This window comes from Sarcophilus harrisii, chromosome 3, assembly GCF_902635505.1.
Source record: "Sarcophilus harrisii chromosome 3, mSarHar1.11, whole genome shotgun sequence".
In the NCBI taxonomy this organism is placed as follows: Eukaryota; Metazoa; Chordata; class Mammalia; order Dasyuromorphia; family Dasyuridae; genus Sarcophilus; species Sarcophilus harrisii.
This window is the reverse complement of record NC_045428.1, coordinates 286136829-286149533: the sequence shown is the minus strand read 5'-3', so window position 1 is coordinate 286149533 and position 12705 is coordinate 286136829. Positions and strand designations below refer to the sequence as shown.

Below are 12705 nucleotides of genomic sequence, written 5' to 3'. Positions count from 1 at the left end.
CTCATGAGTAAACATTTTAATTCAATTCAACAAACACTTATAAAACACCACACAGCATTATGACAGACTAGGGGAGACAAGCCCTTTTCCTTCAGAGACCTCACAGTCTGGTAAAGAGATACAATACACAGATAACTTGAAAAAGAAATAACACCTGAGGTACACATTAAGAAAGGGAAAAACTAACTGCTACACAGGGCAGTTCAGTAGCACAGTGGATAAAGCACTAGGTTTAGAGTCAGGAAGACCTAACCAAATGTGGTCTCAGATACTTACTAGTGTGATTCTCGCAAGTCATTTAACTCTATTTACTTCGGTTTCTGAAAATTTAAAATGATCTGGGGAAGAAAATAGCAAACCACTCCAGTTTCTTTGCCAAAAAAAGCCAAAAGGGGGTTCCAAAGAGTTGTAATTCTAAAAAATGAATTCAGAAATAGTTGTATTTGAGTATTATCTCTGAAATAGTGCAAACTATGTGTTCATGGGTAAGCCACTTAATTTTTCAGTGACCGAGGTAACTCTTTAAGAGAGAAAAAAATGACTAACAATAAATGTTTTTGAGGGAAGTAGAAGAAGAGGAAAGGGTCAAGGAAACTTCATAGTATTTGAAGTGGACCTTAAAGGAATGGTAGATATCCAATATGGAAAGGAGAGAAAGGGATGATATTCCCAAATCCCAGCATTACAAAATTCCCAGCAAAGGAACTGAGCCAAAAAGAATACTTTTATTCTCTAGTTATATGGATTTATTGCAATGGAATATGGATTAACCTAAATGACTTCTTAAGGATCCCTGATATTATTTTGCTAACATTCCCAAGGTTGCCATTAAAGAAGAAATCATCACAGGGAGTCTTTTCTGTGCTATAGTGAAGCACAGGAATAAGATGAGTTTTTGTGGAAGAAAATGGATGGGAAGACCTGTTCAATCTAAATACATCCAAGAAGAAATCTGTGCTGGAAGCCACGCAGTTTTTTCAAGGCCAAGAATCAATGTCAGAAATACTATAAATGAATATGGCTAGCATTTTTTTTCCCCAAATAAAAGGACAACCAAGAAATAATCTCAATCTCTACATCTATTTTTCCATCTCTATGAAAATCTTCATAATTATGAAGTGATTAAAAACAAGACAAAAACTAGGCAGTCTTTGACAGATGCCTTTCTGTATCAGGCCATAGCTCTTCAGTTATACAAATAACAGACTGAGATATAACATGAAAAAACATTTCTGCTTTCTATGTAAATAATGAAATTAAACAAGATTCAAATAGATATATCCAAAGAGATCACTTTGTTCAGTGATTTGTTGAGCATCAATATGAAGTAAAATTATAAAGAGAGATATAAACTCAAGTAAATTGACACTGAATTGTGTCTTGATGTCTTGAACACAACCCATAAAGAAAAGTTTTTCTCTAAAGTAAGGTTTTCCTAATGATCTTATTTCCAGGTGACAACTATTCTAATCACACTGAGCCTCCTAAATCTAAAAAAAATCCTCAAAAAATGTAAAGGTATCAAAGAAAAAGAAGCCTAACCACCTATAGTACCCCACCAAAAATAACTGAGAGAACACACACTGCTCAGATTATAACATGAAGCTGGATGGTCTGGTCACTGAGTTAGCCTACCAAGAACATAAAGATACTGTGAAAAAGAGAAAGAGATAATATGGGATTGTATTTGGAAACTGGGTAGTATTTTTAATGATCCTAGGCTGCCTGACAGCGCAAAAATTTATCTTTTTAACACCTATATTTCCCCAGTGATACTATATGGCCGTGAATTATAGAATACTATGATCACAAAGGAATAAAAAGTGGGGGTGAAAAATGGGCAATGGAGAGATATAAAGTAGGAATAAAGAGACTATGGCTTATTGTAAAATGGGGATAATAATTGTAAAGTGCTTAACATGGTGCCTGGTACATAGTAAGTTTTATATAAGTGTTAGTTATTATTAATAAATAGCTTCTGCCTCCCAGGGTGGTTGTGAGCATAAAATGAGATTTGTAAATCCCTTTGTAAAACTTAAAGCATTACATAAATATTCATTATTATTATTGCTATTATTATCAAGGAATGTACCAGATGTAATGCCACAAACATCATCAATGGCATGTATGACTGGAATAAGAAGCAAAATTATCACAGAGCAAGATAGAAGGATAATAAATAAACAGCCCAAATAATTTCCTAGTATTCATAATTTTTTTTAATGGGAAAACCTCTAATATGGAATCTCCATGTAGGATATAAAAGCAGTCATGGTCAATATTGTATAGAATGAGAAAGAGTAGTGAAGTTGAAGATAAGAAAGAGTAATGACTATCAGAAAAAAGGGCATCAGTATCTGTGAGATCACAGATATTTCGAACATGGAAATAAATAATCATCTCCAGATCAAAAAAGTTCTGCTATAGGCTATCACTAAACTTTGGCCAAGGTTAAGAGGCTATTCATAAAAGACATAATAAATTGCTGTTACATCAAGAAAAAAAAAAGTAATCATTGAGAGTGTGCTTCTTTGGGCCTTGTCACAAACAAACTATTGATGAATGAATTCAAATTTGTATCTTCATATAACTTTAAATGTGTATAAGAATCTTATATTCTCAGTTTCATAACCCAGGAATTATTATCACTATCATTGATATTTTTATGTGAACCATACTTGATTTCAGAAATATTGGGATCTCCTCCTCCTGATGAAAAATGGCAGTTCCTATAATTTAAGAGTCTCTCAGAGTTCCTAAGGTCACTGAAAAATTAAGTGGCTTACCGATGGACACATAGTTTGCACTATTTCAAAGATAATACTCAAATACAACTATTTCTGAATCCATTATAAATGAGTCAATAAATAACAATTATATATTATTAAATTAAAAGCAACTTGAACTATAAAATGCCCAATAATTTAAAGTCACAACAGCAAATATTATCGAAATGTATGAATGAAACCAATGAAAGAGTTTTTATAAAGTTCTACTTAAACATGGTCTATTTTTCCCTAAGTAAAAAGAAACAACACCTTACCTTTCCTAATTTGACAGTCAAGCAACAGAAATTCACCTGATACATGTGAGGAGGAATCCTGTCCTTACAAATTGTCAAGGTAACCAGTAAGATTCAAAGAAGATTCTTCCCTGAAGAAATTCTGCCCTTTTTACACCAGTAGTGAAGGCTTGTTCAATTAAATGGTTCTTGCCTGCCACAAACTATAACAAATTTGTTCTAGATTTTGCCAAGAGAAATGAATCCCAGTAATCTGTCAGAGGAATTTTAAAAGTATACTCTTTAAGTACTCAATCCTAAAATTATGATGACAGTAGAAACTAAGAATTCCTGGACCCAAACTAAAATGGGGAACAGGTGTTTTCAGACAAAAAATTTAAGATGAAACAACTACACAGGTGGCAAAATTTTTAAATGGATAGTTATTACCTCTTAAGTGATTAAACAGAGTGTTCAAGAGGAAAATCTTGGTAACTGCAATACATAAACATAAATTTAAGCTACCATTAAATAGCATTCACTCTCAGAGACATTACAAAAGAAAAGGACCAAAGGTGAAAGATTGTGATGGGGATGGAGATATTGCAATACAATAGAAAAGAGAATAAAAGAACAGAAAAGGGTTAAGACATTTAAAAGAAAGAAAGCAGAGGGTTAAGCCTCTTTGAGACACTTAGCAAAGGTTTAATATTCTCATTAGAAACAATTAGCACCTTGTTAACCATAGTCAACAAAAGAGCTGTTTTATTCAAACTAGTTTCAGCACTGGATGGAATGGTGAGAAAACATTCCATAACTTTTATTTGGAGTGTTGGGTTTTGGGTTGGTTTTTTTTACACTTAAGCTACTGAACTGAAAGAAAGGTAAAAATTATAAAATTTTAGATTCTGACTGTAAATACGTTCTTACCAAATATGATACAAAAGGGACAAAAGAATAAGCTAAGCCTAACTACAAACAGTGAGCCTGGATTTCCTGATGAATATACTACCAATTATATTTCCTAAAAGAAAATCAAGTTACTGCTTCTGAAAAATATTTCCATTTAGCATCAAGGGAGTAGAAATTATCTCTTCCCAAATTCCTCAGTGAAAAAAAAAAATCAATACAATTGGAATGACATCCTATTCAGGTCAAATGGGGAGGATTCTTTACCTCAGGTGAATTAAAATCATGTGGGTACAGAGGACAAGAGAACATTAGTTGGAATCTGAAAGACCCGAGTTCAAATCTAGCCTCAAATATTTACTAGCTGTATTGTCCCAGTTCATTTATGTCCGACTCTCCGTGACCCCATTTAGGATTTTCTTGGCAAAGATACTGGAATGGTTTGCCATTTCCTTCTGCAGCTCATGAGGGCACTTTCACAAAAAAATTAAGTGACTTGCCCACACACACACAGCTAGTAAGCATCTGAGGTCCAGGTCCCTATTCCCTGTGCCATCCCATAGCAGGGGTACCCTGGATAAGTCACTTAACAGCCATCTATTTCAGTTCTCCCAGCTGTAAAATATAACTCATAATAGAATCTACCTGTCTCCTAAGTTGCTAGGAGGATAAAAGGAAATAACATTTATAAAGCACTTTGAAAACTTTAAAATGTTCCACAAAGCTACTTATTATTCTTAAAAAGCATTTATCTGCCATTACATTCTCACCAAATTTAAAGTTTCTGCTGTCAGCTGCTAAATAAGACTTACAAAATGTTAATTTTCTTCTATTTTGTTAATAAAGTCTTCATATAACATGCTGTTTTCTTTATTACCTGCTGTAAGTTTAACTTATCAATTAGAAATGTCATCAACTTTCAATTATCCAATATCCAATTATCTTATCAATTAAAAATGCCATCATTTTCCAATTATCCAATAAGACAACAAAGGTAGATGCTTAATGATTCTCTGCACTTAATAATTATATGGATCTAATCAGAGATGCTCCTCTTGAAAAGTGAATTTTAAATTTCAATTAGAATCCTAAAATGCAGGCTAACTGAAAGTAAAGAGAATTGGTAAGCCAGGAGGCTTATAATAGGCTATATCTTTTACAAACACAGCAAAGTAAGTAAATATTTCTAATACCTACTTTCTCAATTTAGTGTCTATTATTTTTTTTAAATGGCATTTTATAAATATCTTGCCTTTCATTTTTGAAAAACACAGCTATATCTGTGTAACAGTTCAATTTCTGAAGTTTGAGAAGATAATTCCTTAATGAGTAGCTGTTGGACGATACACCATGAAAGTTACAGAGCTGGAATACAGAGAAGCACTTTTGTCAACATCTCTTTGGGATAATAATAGCTGAGGTTTACAGTAGGCTTTGCATACATCTCTCGGAATGCAACAACTCTGGAAGATAAGTGGTATTGTGATTCCCATTTTACAGATGAGGAAACTGAGGCTGAGTTGTTAAATCCCAGAGAAAGGGAATATAAAGGCAGTCTTTTCAAATCTGACTTATCCACTAAGCCATGAAACTTTTCCCTCATAAACAGCATTGAATGTTTCATTACACATCCCATGCTTCCTCTTTATTTTCCAGAACAGACACGAACATTATTAAACCAACAAAAGCCAAAGAGAGACAGTTACAGCACAGCTGCTAGAAAGCTAGCATCTTACTTGATCACAAAGACCTGGGTTCAAGTTCTGCATTTAACCTACTGGTCCTGGGAACTAGGGTACCACACTCAACTTCTGATTGCCCCCAGGAAGTTGCAGACAGTTGCCCTTCTGCATTGTTCAAGGGAGTTTCCTCTCCAGGGAATTCCCTACACTCATGAAATCACAGGTGCAGGAAAAAAAAAAAAAAGTCATTTACAAGAATATAAACTTGAAAATATCATCTGGAAGCTCAGTTGAGGAATTTAAGAATTTAATTTTGATCTATGCCTCTTCCACTCCTTACCAGTGAGTGAAATAGGTCAGAATGGAAAGATATGACCAGTACAAATCATCACAGCTGCTTTTGCTTAAACTGGGAGATGGAGAAATAATCCTTTCTTCATAGCAGATTCCCTAAAGTTTTGTAGACCTACTATTTGTCTAGATCTCCTTCAAATATCAAGCCACTTTTAAGTTTCCCTATCTTTTCCAAAGATTAGACTTTTAATAATGTATTAAAATTTATCAATACTATTTAATGGATCAGAATTATTTTAGAAATATTAAGTGCAAAAACAAGACTTGGAGCCATATTGGAGCTTATCGTTAACTTGCAGTTGTTATTATTTTCATAATGTCAAAAAATGTCAACTAGCAAGGCAATTCTCTAATAAACAACAAATAAATTTCAAGTTGTTATTTACAGTTTATTTGCATTTAATTAAAAGTTAATGCTTCATATTTTAAGTTTTCTGATCACATCTCTCCACGAAAACCGAGCCACCTAATATTTTTGCAGCTATCATTTTGGAATCGGGTAGCAGAGTATGGTGGAAAGGCCAATTAGCTATAGGATTCTGCTAGACCTAAATCCCAATCTCAGCTCTGCCACTAGCTATAGAAACTTTGGCCTTCATTTTCCCACCTATGAAGTGCTAGAGTTGTACTGGATCATTTCTAATATACCTTCTAACCTCCAAAATTCTGTTTCATTTTAGTCTGTTAAAATGTCTCTAAAAACATCATCAATCACAAAAAAAATTTAAGCTCCTTTGTTTGGGGTATTTTTTGAGATAAGAAATAAAAATCTAAAAAAAATAAGATCCTCGACAATATAGTACTTTTTATTGAATATCCATTGATGCTTTTTTCTGGGCAAGAAGTATTTTTAAAGATATAGATGTAGATATATGCAGACAAACATAATTGGCTACTAACATCCAAATATTAAAGCAGGGTAAAGCTCTCCCTTTCTGCAGGTTGCCAAATGAAAGTTTTAATGTAAATTAAATAAGAGAAAATTAAGGATTTATCTTTAATTATTTGAGCAAAATGTTTTATGCTCTAGAATATCCATTGTGTTTTTTTAAAAGCTGCATATCTATCAAGTATTTGTAGGGGAAAAAAGGTATATATTCATACTGACTTCTGTTATTATTTTAGAGATGTGATTGGCAGATATGATACATAATGTTGTAAACCTAAAAAAGGACTAAGACAGCATCACGATGTTGGGGTAAATGTATATCTGTACCATACAGCTCTACATGAACATTTGGAAAGGAGATGTCTCTCAACAAAGAATGTTAATACTTTAAAAAATATTCTACCTTTGTCAATGTGCAACGTACAAATATTTAATTTTCACATACAATCTCTACAAAATAACAAATTAATTTGGTTTTTTGGATCAGTATCTAGACATAAACACCCATGGATATTATTTCTTAAATCTCAAAAGAGTTTCATTCCTACCTTAAATTGAGGACAATTAGGTGACACAGTGGATTAAGAGCCCAGACTTGAGCTCAAACTCAGACACGTCCTTGCTGTGTGACCCTGGGCAAGTCACTTTCCCTCTAAAATTTCTTCACCTATAAAATAGCACCTAAGTACTTCCCTTAGCTGTTGTGAAGATCAAAAGGGAAAATGTTGTAATGATTGACACATAATAAGCGCTATGTAAATATTAGCTATTATTATAGGGTTTTTTTAAATTCTGCTTCTAAATCCCACTTTATGAAGATGTGATAGGTAGTTTATGGAAAGGTATATAAGGGAAATGGCTCAGGAATGGAAGTTATTCTTTCCTGTTCTTCTTTATCACATTCACCATCTGGGTAACTTTGGGCAAAACCATTCTGGGCCTAAGATCTCTTGTACTGCTAGATCTATGAATCTATGATCCTAACAGTATATATAAAGTATTATTATTACAGGCCACTCAAACTTTAAAATTCTGGATCTACTTGAAAAGTTTATCAAATAGATGCTCGATACAAACTCAGCTAACTGAATAAATATATTTTAAGAAAGAGTACACTGCTACTCTCCATTCTTTTAGAATGTGGTTTAAATGTTTAAGCAACTCCAGTGGTTCTGTTGCTTTACATATTTATCATCTCTCTGAAATGGAAATAAAGGCAACAAGATTTCAGGGGTAAAAAACTCCTTCCTGATTTTAACTGTGGGCAGAATACTAGCCTCAATCAGAACTAAATCTCAATCTAGATACCATCACTTACAAACCACTTAACCCCGACCAAACCACTTAATCCCTCTGACCTCAAGCCTCCTCATCTGGAAAATGGGAATAAACAACATTGACCTTACTTGTCTTCAGAGGGTTGTTAAAGGGTTGAATATATAATGTGTCGTAAAGCTTTTTTAAAAATATAGAATACTAAAGTATTAACATTTTTACTGACCTCTAAATACAACAATCTTAAAAACAGATTTGATAACTTAGTGACTTACCTCAACAAACTGAGAGCAAATAAATTTCTAATCCTCACTTGGAAATCAACAGGCCTGAAGAGCCAGCACAGAGTTCTGAATTTTTTTTTTTAAAGCTCTTCAATGCCAAAGTTATCTGTAACTTACAGGGGAACAGGGAACTTTCTATTTTCACTGTGAGGCAGCAGAGATACAACTGGTGCACTTGATTTAGTAAATGCATTAAAAAAGTAAGTGAAGCTAATCTTTAGGAAGTGGGGGTGGGAGCGGGGCCGGGAGCGGGGGCGGGGCAGAATTACCTGACTCTTTGTTTGCCAGAATCTCAGAAAGACACTTAATATCTGAAAATAAGGGCATCGTTCTCAGTAAATATTTATTAAATCCACATTCAGTAATTATTGACAGATTTGTTTTTTGAAGACAGAATGAGACATTCCCTGGCCTTATAAAAGAGTAAAGTTTAAAGGAAGAAATACCAAAAGTAAAGATGAAAGACAAATTCTCTTTTATTCTTTGAACTTGAATTCTAACTCCAATAAACTGCTAGGTACTTATGGGCTACAGTAGTATAAGGCAGGAAACATTCAGAAGGAGAAGCCAAGTGTGAGAGGGAAAGAACAAATAGGTACATATAGCAAATGCTTTTTATTGACTTTTTATACGGAAAGATTCTTAATTTAGAGAATTAAATTTTCAGTTAAAGCTTAATTAAGATATTAGTGCTAGAGTTCTTCTCATCCATAGTCCATCTCTAAGAAGGGAGGTAGGGAAAGAAGGAAGGGTCCTGATTGACTCAGCCTGAATGTAAATAGCAGTCATTTCTGCTTTGGCCAGAAAGCCCCAAGTTCCCCTCCCAGATTCATTCATTCATTTATTTATTTATCTATCTAGATCTTTTTTGGATTAGGTGAAAGAGGAGATTCTTTGCCTCAATTGCTAGCTAGCCTTAATCACTAAGATCTGGTGAAGACTTTAGCTTAAAAAAGCCAAAGTCTCCTTTTGCATCAGGGCTATCTTCAGTCGTCCTGATCAAGGACCCAGATGGCTCTGGAGGGGAAAGTGAGGCAGGTGACCTTGCACAACTCTCCCTCATTTAAATCCAGTTCAGTTGCATGCCTGATATCCTGGCCCTCTTCAAGAATGAAGGACAAATAACAACAATATAATAGTAATAAAAGACACCTGAAAAAGCCCCATTGAAATAAATAGCTAACTGATTAATGAATCAGTGATCAGAGATTTTCAGTTGTTTTTAACCTTTCCAATTGCCTGGATTCTGCACTTTACTTGCCGCCTAAACCCATGGCATCTACTCGTTCTAAGTAAAATGTAAACTCCTTGAGGGAAGGAATTGATTTTGTTTTTCTTTGCATCTCCCATATCTAGCACAGCGCCTGACAGGTGATAGATATTTAATAAATGCTTTCTGAATTATTATATGAAAGCTTATCTCACCATTTTTGATCCTTGTTTTTTCTTGTTGCTCAGTCATGTCCCCAAATGGAGTTTTCTTGGCAAAGATACTGGAAGGGTTTGCCATTCCTTTCTCCGACTCATTTTACAGATGAGGAAACTGAGGCAAACTAAGTAACTTTCCCAGGGTCACACAGTTAGTAAGTATCTGAGGCGAGATGTGAGTTCAGGAAGACAAAGTCTCCTGGTACTTTGCCACCTAACCTTACTTTAAAGCCATTACCACAACACTTTCTAGCTCCTAGCCAATCTTGTCCTGAGAGGCAGCATGGTATAATGGAAAGAGTCAGAATAACTTCCCTTATCCAACATTAACTGACTATTTGGCCCTGAGAAACCTACTACATCTCTCTTTGTATCAGTTTTCTCATTTCTATAAAAGGAATAGTAAATTTGTAATATAAACCTTACTGGGTTCTCATTAGGAAAATAGTTTGTAAACTTTAAAGTGCTATACAAAGGAGTTATTATCATAATAATCATCATTCTTGCTAAGCCAAACCTGGTACCTGAAGCAGTACGACTTAGAGTAAAGCATTATTTGATAAATTAGATCATTCATCAAATTGGTGCATAATAAAAGCATGAAGCTGGCACAAGTACAGTTTGACTCAAAAAATATACTCTATTGGCACTATCTACCTATTCCCTGAATATTAAAGTAAGCCACTGAAAAGCTCTATATAAGTGAATCCCAATTTAAGAAAACACGATTTATGAAAATGCTGACTTACTGAATAGTTAATGTACAGAGTAAATCAGCATTTAAAAAGTTGTTCACTTTATAGAAAATAACTGCTAGATTAATAGCTCTACTATACATTAATTTCTGACAGAGAATGACTGGAAAAGGAAGAATTTAAAGTGTTACAAGCCATTAACAACTAAAGATCAATATAAAACAGTATTAAATATATCAATAAGAAAATAAGGTTCAATTTTTAAAATTCAAATTCTAAATTTTTCAGTAATAAGTTAATCACATAAAGAAAGGTACAAATGTATTGCTTATCCCCATTTCTGAAGATCTATCATTTAGACTCTCTCTACTCTAATAGTTAACAACAACAATATTTAATTGCTTAAATTTAAATGCTAAATTTAGCAATTTTTGCTAAATAATTGCTAAATTAGCAATGTAATTGCTAAAATAATTTAAATGCTAACTTGCATTGCCATATTGACAATCTAATACAGTTGTTATTTAGCTATATCGAACTCTTCAGGAACTCAAGGATAGAATTTTCTTGGCAGAGAAAATGGGATGGTTTGCCATTTCCTTTTGCAGTATGTCTCCACTGTACAAATGAGCAAATAAAGCAAATAGGAATTAAGTGACTTGCCCAAAGTCACACAGCTAGTAAATATCTGAGGCTTTAACCCAGGTCTTCCTGACTCCATACAGGTACTCTATACACTGCACTACTTAGTTGTTATCTACTACAGTAAGTAATAATAATAATAATAATAGCTAATAATAAAAGTATTCATATGAAGCTTTCAAGTTTGAAAAACAATTTACAAATATTACCTCATTTAATCCTCACAATAACTGAGGGAACTAGGTTCTTTTATTATCCCCATTTTACAGATGAAGAATCTGAGACAGCCCAAGGTCATATAATTATTAAGTGTCTTTGCCTGGATCTGAATTGATGTCTTCTCTACCCATAACTATAGACATCTAGCTAATCACATATATTAAATCTATTGGTCAATTTAACAAAGATTTTTATTAAAGCTTTTCATTTTCAAAACATATGCATGGATAATTTTTCAACACTGACCCTAGCAAAACCTTAACAAACATTTATTAAACACTTTTTATGTGCAAGACATCTTGGAGGAGAGCCTTAAAATAACAGTGGGACCTTGTATGCTCCTCACCTTTCAATAATGCAGTCCACTGCTAAAGATAATGTACAGAAACTTGCCTGTTCCCTTCTCATCTGTTCATTTAAAATGCCCATGATAGATGTGTAAATTATTCTTATAAGGATTTTTATAAAGAGCGATGTAGGCATATGGGTCTCCCATGCATATGTTAAGGTCATAAAAGACTCCTTGATAAACATAACAGAAATTATTTTTTGTTTGGCAATACTCTAAATATTTATATCAAGTGAGGAATAAAACAGAAAGGCATGTTTGTTAAAGGTTTTTCCTACTGTCACAGTGGATCTCCATGGCAGAGTCCATATGGAGGAGGGACTCCCTATGGATGGTGAGTATTACAGATGTTTCTATTAAGAATTGTGTTGATTCTATCAAGTGCATGCAACACTACACACCGCTTCTAAACAAGATTCAAAAGTACTATGCTACCCAGTATCTACATAAAGAATGCCCATTGTCCAGACTACGGTGTGCAGCCAAATGAACAGGACATATAGTGTAATCCAGACAGATAACTTCAAATGAAAAACAAGTCGAGGACACAATTGAATAGGAAGGAGAAAAAGTGGGTGGGAGATCAGTGCTTCCAATGAATCCAGACTCCTCCCTAAAAGCAACATAAATAATCTTATGGCGATGCTATGTAACTATGAATCATGGAAAACAGCAATCTCCAAAGCATTCAGACTGCGGGTCCCCCAAAAAGCAATGGGGAAATGCACGATGGTAAGCCAGATTGTACTACTGAGAATGAAAAGTAGACAAAAAGCAGCATAAAAAAGTCATCAAAGAAAAGGAAAGAAGCAAAAGTGTATCTGCATCAAGATATAACAGCATGTCATATATTGGATTTAACATATATTTCTACCATGTTTAACATATTTTTGATTTACTTGCCCTCTAGGAGAGGGCATAGGGGAAGGAGGGGAAAACTGGAACACAGGGTTTTACAAGGACTAATGTTGAAGAATT

The 12705-nt window shown here is 34.0% G+C and overlaps 1 protein-coding gene across 7 annotated transcripts in view; it reads right to left on the bottom strand.

Annotated features, from left to right (window-relative positions):
• BBX (BBX high mobility group box domain containing) overlaps positions 1–12705 on the bottom strand; it is a 350166-nt gene that overhangs the window by 320690 nt on the left and 16771 nt on the right. Inside the window, exon 1 of one of the 7 annotated variants that reach the window (XM_031959632.1) lies at positions 8386–9164. The exons of the other annotated variants lie outside the window; for them this stretch is intronic. The gene's annotated coding sequence lies outside the window, so the exon portion shown is untranslated. Of the gene's footprint in view, positions 1–8385; positions 9165–12705 lie in introns of those variants that run through there. 7 annotated transcript variants of the gene reach the window in all.